Genomic DNA, 7,710 nt, shown 5'->3' on the forward strand with positions numbered 1-7,710 from the left:
GAAATAAGTCAGACAGAGAAAGCCAAATACTGTATGATCTCACTTATACATTTCATCTATTAAAACCAAACTCATAGAAACAGAGAAGAGATTGGCAATTGCCAGAGGCAGGGGGTGAGGGGTGAGGGAAATGGGTGAAGGTGGTCAAAAGGTAAAAGTTTCCAGTCATAAGATAAATAACCTCTGGGGATGTAAATGTACAGCATGGTAACTACAGTCAACAGCACTGTATTGTATATTTGAAAGTCGCTAAGAGAGTACATCTTAAAAGTTCTCATCGCAAGAAAAAAATTTTGTAACTACATGAGTGATTGATATTAACTAAACTTGTGCCAATCATTTCACAGTGTATACATATATCAAATATTATGTTGTGTACCTTGGACTAATACAATGTTATATGTCAATTATAGCTCAATAAACTGGAAAAAAATACAATATGAAAAAGAAGAAAAAGAAAAAAAAAGGCAGATTCCTGGGCCTCTCCACAGACCCACTGAATCAGAACCTCTGAGGTTGGACCTGGGAATGTGCATTTATTCCACCTTCCTGGAGACTCTGAAATGGGCCAACGTGGGAGAATCCATGCCCTACGCTGTACTGCCTACCCCTGCACTGGACCAGGGGAAGGGAGTGGGGAGGCCACTCTAGCAGAGGCTATTCTGCTGAGACCTATTGATGTGGAAGACTGTGGAGCTTTCAGGGATTGCAGGAACAATGGGCGTGCCTGAGGATACACTACCCCAGACCTGCTGGAGGCCTGTTGACCTCCACGTTCTTCTCATACTCACATCTCTAACTTCCTTCACCAGGCCCAAGACAAGACAAATCCCCGGTGCTCTTCAGGGGCACTTGCTTTCACAGAACCCAGAAGGCAGCATCAGCACTGACCCACTGGACACTCTTAGGCTGCCGACCCTGATCTAAAGGCTGAGCATCCCTGAAGGCCCTCGGTACCACAACCCCTACTCCCAGTGTAGCCCGCTCTGAACTTGGGGCTAATGGCTGCTAATGTGGCAGCCATCCTTAGCAGGGAGGGGACCAAAGGAGTTAGAAACATCCTTTTGGAGATGTCATGACACTTTACTGGTGTCATCTCATTTTGTCCTTCAACAGCAGGTGAGAGAGGGTTGATTATCCCCATTTTACAGATGAGGAAGATGAGGGCTGAGACAGGGAATGGGGAGGTAGAATTCCCTGATTGGTCCTGAGGTAGACAGGGGAGAACTGGTGGCTGTCACGTAAGTGGTCACTGAGTGGATATAGAGCGGGGCTCAGATCCTGCGGGGCAGGACTCAGAAGCACTGGTAGAGGGCCTGGCCCAGGGAAGGAACCCCCAAAATGATACCACTATAATTACTGTCTGATCATCCATTCACTGGGCGTTTCCTGAATGAGTGCTCTGTACCAAGCGCCGTCCATATGTCAATCCTAACCCTCATGGTCACAGCACCCCGACTTGGCCTGTGGTGTCTGGAGACCTGGGGAGGGGCCATACTGAAGCCCCTAGAGCTGCCCTGCCATCCAGATGGAGCGAGGCTTTAGGGCTGGCAAACATGAGTGCCAGTTCTGCCCTGCCACTGACTAGCTTCAGGGCCTTGGGTGGCCACCGGCCTCCCCAGGGAAGGTGCTCTTATCCCATTTAAAACTGAGAGGATGAGACTTGAGAGGTGGGAGCACAGACTTATTTCCCAAGGGTGGTACCACAGGCTTCAGGATCTTCTGCGGTGTTTGGAGAGTGCAGATTCCTGGCCCTGCCTCCGATTCACTGATGGAATCTCAGCGGTGTGGCCCTAGAACCTGCACTTCCCACAAGCTCTGCAGGTGATTCCTTTGCACAAAAAGCCTTGAGAGCTGGTTCTCCTGCCACCTCAGTTCCAGTTATAAACAGGCATCTGCACGGCAGCTGGTGGCAGAAATCGTCAGCACTCTGGGAATATGGTTGGTGAAGGCTCTGTCCCTTACAGCTAACGGGAAGAAAGTTGCCTCCGTGGCTGGCGTGACATCTGTGACAGAAGGAAGTGACCGAGCCACCAAGAACTGCTGTGGGTCAGTGGGTGCAACAGAAAACCAGGGCCTAGCCTTTCCTGCTCAGAATTTTACCCATTGCCCAGTCGGAAAGAACTAGAGATGACATCAGAGTGGCACTGTGATTATCTTGGTATATTTTAATTCTAAAAATTTATATTTGTTATAAATATATTAAATTCGCCATTTCTTAGAGTGTGCTCAATTCTCCTCAATCTTTGCTCTACCTATAAAATCCCCAGTGAAGGCACAGTGTGAGCTTGAAATATCTTTTAAAAAATTATTTTAGGGCTTCCCTGGTGGCGCAGTGGTTGAGAGTCTGCCTGCCAGTGCAGGGGACACGGGATCGAGCCCTGGTCTGGGAAGATCCCACATGCCACGGAGCAACTACGCCCGTGAGCCACAACTACTGAGCCTGCGCGTCTGGAGCCTGTGCTCCGCAACGTGAGGCCGCGATAGTGAGAGGCCCGTGCACTGCGATGAAGAGTGGCCCCCGCTTGCCGCAACTAGAGAAAGCCCTCGCACAGAAATGAAGACCCAACACAGCCAAAAATAAATAAATAAATTTTAAAAAACTTTTTAAACTAAAGTAGAGGTGACATACAATATTATATAAGTTGCAGGTGTACAATATAGTGATTCACAGTTTTTAAAGGTTATATTCTACTTGCAGTTATTATAAAATATTAGCTATATTCCCCATGTTGTACAATATATCCTTGTAGCTTATTTTATACCTAATAGTTTGTACCTCTCAATTCCCTGCCCCTATATTGCCCCTCCCCTTCCCCTTCCCTCTCCCCACTGGCAACCACTAGTTTTTTCCCTAAATCTGTGTACCTGCTTCTTTTTTGTTATATTCACTAGTTTGTTGTATTTTTTAGATTCCACATATAAATGATACCATACAGTATTTGTCTTTCTCTGTCTGACTTATTTCACTTAGCATAATGCCTTCCAATGCATCCATGTTGCTGCAAATGGCCAAATTTCATTCTTTTTTATGGCTGAGTAGTATTCCATTGTATACATGTACCACATCTTCTTTATCCATTCATCTGTTGATGGATGCTTAGGCTGCTTCCATATCTTGTCAATTACCTTGAAAGATATTTAATAAGTACTTGTATGTGTGTGTTGGGGGAGTGGCTTAATTCCCCGTAATCTTCATCAGGCCCAGCTACCCTAAATATACATGTAATTTAAGTCAAAGTCAATATGCTTAGTATTTACATGCAGTTTCAGGACAAAACTTTAGCCCATGCCCACACCAACTATATGGCTACAATGCTATGGCTACCCTAATACCTCTTCTATAGACATTCAGGAGCTGCCAGGGTTCCTGTTGAATTTCCTGAACACAGTGGACCAGCCAGTGGCCGTGGGGTCCAGAGTGGTGAGTGGTAGCACAGAACGATGTCTGTTAGCCTCTGAATCAGCCTACTTCCGGCCCCTCAGGACACAGAGGTTCCCTGGAATCAGCCATACCCACACCACAGCAGGCATGTGTCTCCTTGTCTGTGCATTCCTGCTCCCTGCCCACCTTCCTCTTCCTACTCCTCAATTAGGCTAAGGTGCAGGTCACAGGCTGAGTTTAAGGTGACACTCAAGAACTTGTTGATTGATTGATTGACTGATTCTGTTGCTATGGGAACCACCAGATTCTAGTGCAATGGTGGGCCTCCTTCCTGACATTCTGCTCAATGAAACACTGACCCTCTGGGCTTGCTTCTCCTTGAGCTGCCCCGTCTGGGTCAGGAGGAACAACTACACACAGACGCTCCAAGAGAAAAGTGGGGATGGTGGTGAATGTCAGTGGAAGAAAGCAGTGAGGAGGGGATGAGTGGCCCTGAGATGTGGAAAATTCTGCCTGAAGCAGCCTGTGCTGTGAATATGGGCATCAGGACTTCAGGTTCAAGTTAGACCTGGGTTCAAGTTGCAGTTCCTCCACTTATCAGGCTTAAGTTTAGGTAAGCCTCCGTTTCTTCATTTGTAAAGTTGGGATAATAATACCCGTACCTTTGGGTTGCTTTGTAAAATGAATGAAATGCGGGAATTCCCTGGCTGTCCAGTGGTTAGGATTTGGTGCTTTCACTGCCGGGGCCCGGGTTCCATCCCTGGTCGGGGAACTAAGATCCCGCAAGGCGTGCTGTGTGGCCGGGAAAAAAAAAAAAGAATGAAATGATGCCAATGAGGTGGAAGGCACAGTGCCTTGTACCCACAGGGGCCTCGCCTGGGTCAAGAGGGGCTCAGGCCATTTCATTTCTTAAGGCTCTTGGATAGAAAATGCATAGCAAAACAATATTACATAAATTGGGGAAGAACTTAGATGTGTACATTTAATATATTTTCACATCAAAAAATACAATGTAAGATAATTACAGGAATTCTAGAAAATATTAATTCAAGGGGTCTGAGGACTTGGTGTCCCGAAATTAGACACAAGCATGTATGATGAATAGCCTTTTCTCAGGGTCTCTTTGTGATTATATTTATATCATTTTTGGACATAACAAAAATAGTTTAAATGTACAGTCCTTTGTGAATGAGCTACCCAGGTGACCTTTCCAGCCCCAGTACACCTCGCTGGGCACAGAGTAAGTGTTTCAGTAAACAGTAGTGACCTATACCATCATCATAATATCTCCAGCGAAGCTAAAACCACTGTACTTACCGCGGACGGAGTCCTGCATGACACGCTTTGTCAATGCAGAGCATGACATTCTTAAGAAACCAAATTTGGCGAATTCCCTGGCAGTCCAGTGATTAGGATTCCGTGCTTCCGCTGCAGGGGGCACGTGTTCGATCCCTGGTCAGGGAACGAAGATCACGTGTGTCTCACGGCCCCACCCGCCCCCCCCTCCAAAAAAAGGAAAAAAGAAATAAATAAAATTGATTCTTTAAAAAAAAAAAGAAAGAAAGAAACCAAATCTGGATTTAAGTATGTCCAAGTCAGTACCCAAACACAGAACTGTGTTTTACCCCTGTGTATAGCTTCATGCACAGTTTTTTCCTTGCACAGAATTGAAGCTAATAAGGATACAGTGTTTGCCTCGAAGCTCATTGCAGATTCCAGCAGGTTTCATTTGGATGAACTGCTTTGCTTTAGAAAGAGACGTGGATTACAGCCAGACACCCCATGCACACAGTTAACCAAGTCTATTGAAACACTGAAATACTAAAATCTAATACAAAATTTCTGCTGTGCTTCACCCAGAGTTTTAGAGAACTCTGAAGCCCAAACTGCCCATAGAAATCACTGTTTGTGACCCAAATGTGACCCACCAAAGGGATGTGATGAAGATAAAATTCAAACTGTTCTGAACCAGAGCCAGGGGAGACCGGGTGACAAAAGCCATCTTTCAACTTTCAGGACATATGCAACCATAAAATGAACACAGCATCCAGAAACAATCTTGCCAGAAGTCAGGAATGATCTGCAGGGGAAAAGAATTGGAAGTTGTTTGACAAGTGAAGACATTTTAAATCTCTTTGGTTCTCATAATCACTGTGTTGCCCCAGGCCAGGTCCCAGTCTCCATCATGTCAGGTGAAGGAAAGGTAGAGACCCATGGTGGAGGCGGAAACTCCATGTGTACCTGGGGCCAGCCTGGGTCCAGGTGTGCTCATAATTTGAAGGTTGAGGGAAAGTTGAGGATCAGTATGAGGCACGTGGAAGGTCATCAGGAGGACCCACGCTCTCCAATGACAGTCAGAAGCAATCATCCAAAACACTGTGACATGAGCAACTTCTTGCTTAGGAAATTTTCTGGAGCCATCATCTTCCTCGCAATTCACAAAACATGTGACTGCCTCTCAAAATGTCCTGCTATGAGCTGAGCACAGTCTTCTACTTGTAGTATGAAAGAGCAGAGGGTTATTAATGCTCATGACCTAAAAACCAATGAACTCAGAGCCTTTAACAGCACTGAGTTTACCCCCATTCTAAAGTCTCTCAATGGTTTTGAATTTGACATTGTTAAATTACACATCTATGTACCCATTCACTCATCAACACATTTATATTGCTACTAAATGCCTTCCTTTCCGAAATGTCACAACCCTGTCCCCCCACCCCCGGATTGTGACACCCTCTTCTTCCATTCTTCTTGTAACTCCTTCTCCTTTTCTGCCTAGGAAATTTCTTTATGGCAAGCATTGTGGTATAATTTATTCAATACCCATGATCTGTGTAGCGGGCTACGTGTTTTCACTTACATCTTTATTTACTTTTATCTGATGTGATAAATGAGTATTACAGAGATAAAACCAGAGACCTGAATTTGAAGTTAGGTGGTGCTGCATGCTGAATACAATCAATAGCTTGTTCCTGGAGCCCAGAGATGGGATCCTCATGATATGCTTTAACCAATATTAGAAACATGCTGCTCCTTCGACCACCTCCTCTACCCCAGCCTTTCTCTCCCATTCCCCAATGGGCATCAGTTGTCCTGATCCTCTGTATATCCTCTTTAATCTCTTGTTTGCCTGGAGAGAAAATCATGGGAGAATGAACAGTTGAACTAATGGTTCTCAGAGTATAATCTCTGGACCTACAGCAGCAACATCACCTGAGAGCTTGTTGGAAATGAAAATCCTTAGTCCCAACCCCCAACCTACTGATTTTGAACTCTGGGGGTAGGGCCAACTATCTTAACCAACTATTGTAACGACCATCCAGGTGATTCTGAAGATTGAGAATAACTGATTGAAATCATTGCATAGGATGGAAGGCATCCCTTTGGGTAGTAAATTAAGCACCCATATAGTGTCTGTTTAGCCCAGTCTAAACTGATAAGGATTAGGGGATGTTAATTTCCTTGCGAGTTCTCCCAGCAGTTGACTGCTGCCTTCATCCTGCCTTCCTGATTTTCAGAGGCTCACAGAAGAGGAAAGTCTTTCAGAGAAGAGAGTATCAGTCCCGTTGTCCACATTCTCACTCCTCCCGTTTTCCAGTGTCCTTGGAGGTGTCAGCGATCGTGTGCCCTCTGGGTCTGCCCTCTCAGTGTTCCTACATCTGCTGGGAAATAAAAACCAGTCTCTTCCCACAAAAAGTTGAGGCTGTGCTTCACGCCAATTCTTTAAAAAATCTGCTTCAAGATATTGCATTATCATTTCATGATAACTGAGGGAGAAGGGGGAGGAATGAGGCACTTTTGTTCATAGAGATAAAGCAGCTGAAAGCTTAATATACACCCATCTATGTCTTTGCGGGTGTTGGGAGAGGGTGTCCAAGACATTCTGGGAGGAGATCTCAAAGCTCAGACAAGGTCAGCCCCTTACATAGCCCCGCTTGTCTAACTTTCTCCTCCACGTGAGTTTAGAAGCAAAACTGGATCAGGGGCAGGGCTCTGAGGTCAGTCTGACTGACAGCGACCCCTGGAGAGTCAAGAGCAAAGGCAAGCCAGGAAGTGAGGCAGGGCTCACTTCTCCTGCAGCAACAAAGCCTGTTCTCAAATTCATGCCAAAAGCACGGAAACCACAGGGGTTGTTTATCTCTCTCTTTTTTTCCCTCTAAATACAAAAATAACTGCAATTTTTAAATGTTAAAAGAGAGAGAAACAAATCATCATTTGACAACTAACCTAGTGGTTAATGTAGATTTTTGTATGAGCTTTTCAGTCTTGGGCCATTTGCATTCTGTGCTAATGCATAGGGGGTCTGTGTTTCATAGGGGGTCTTT

This window comes from Balaenoptera acutorostrata, chromosome 9 (genome assembly GCF_949987535.1).
Source record: "Balaenoptera acutorostrata chromosome 9, mBalAcu1.1, whole genome shotgun sequence".
NCBI lineage: Eukaryota > Metazoa > Chordata > Mammalia > Artiodactyla > Balaenopteridae > Balaenoptera > Balaenoptera acutorostrata.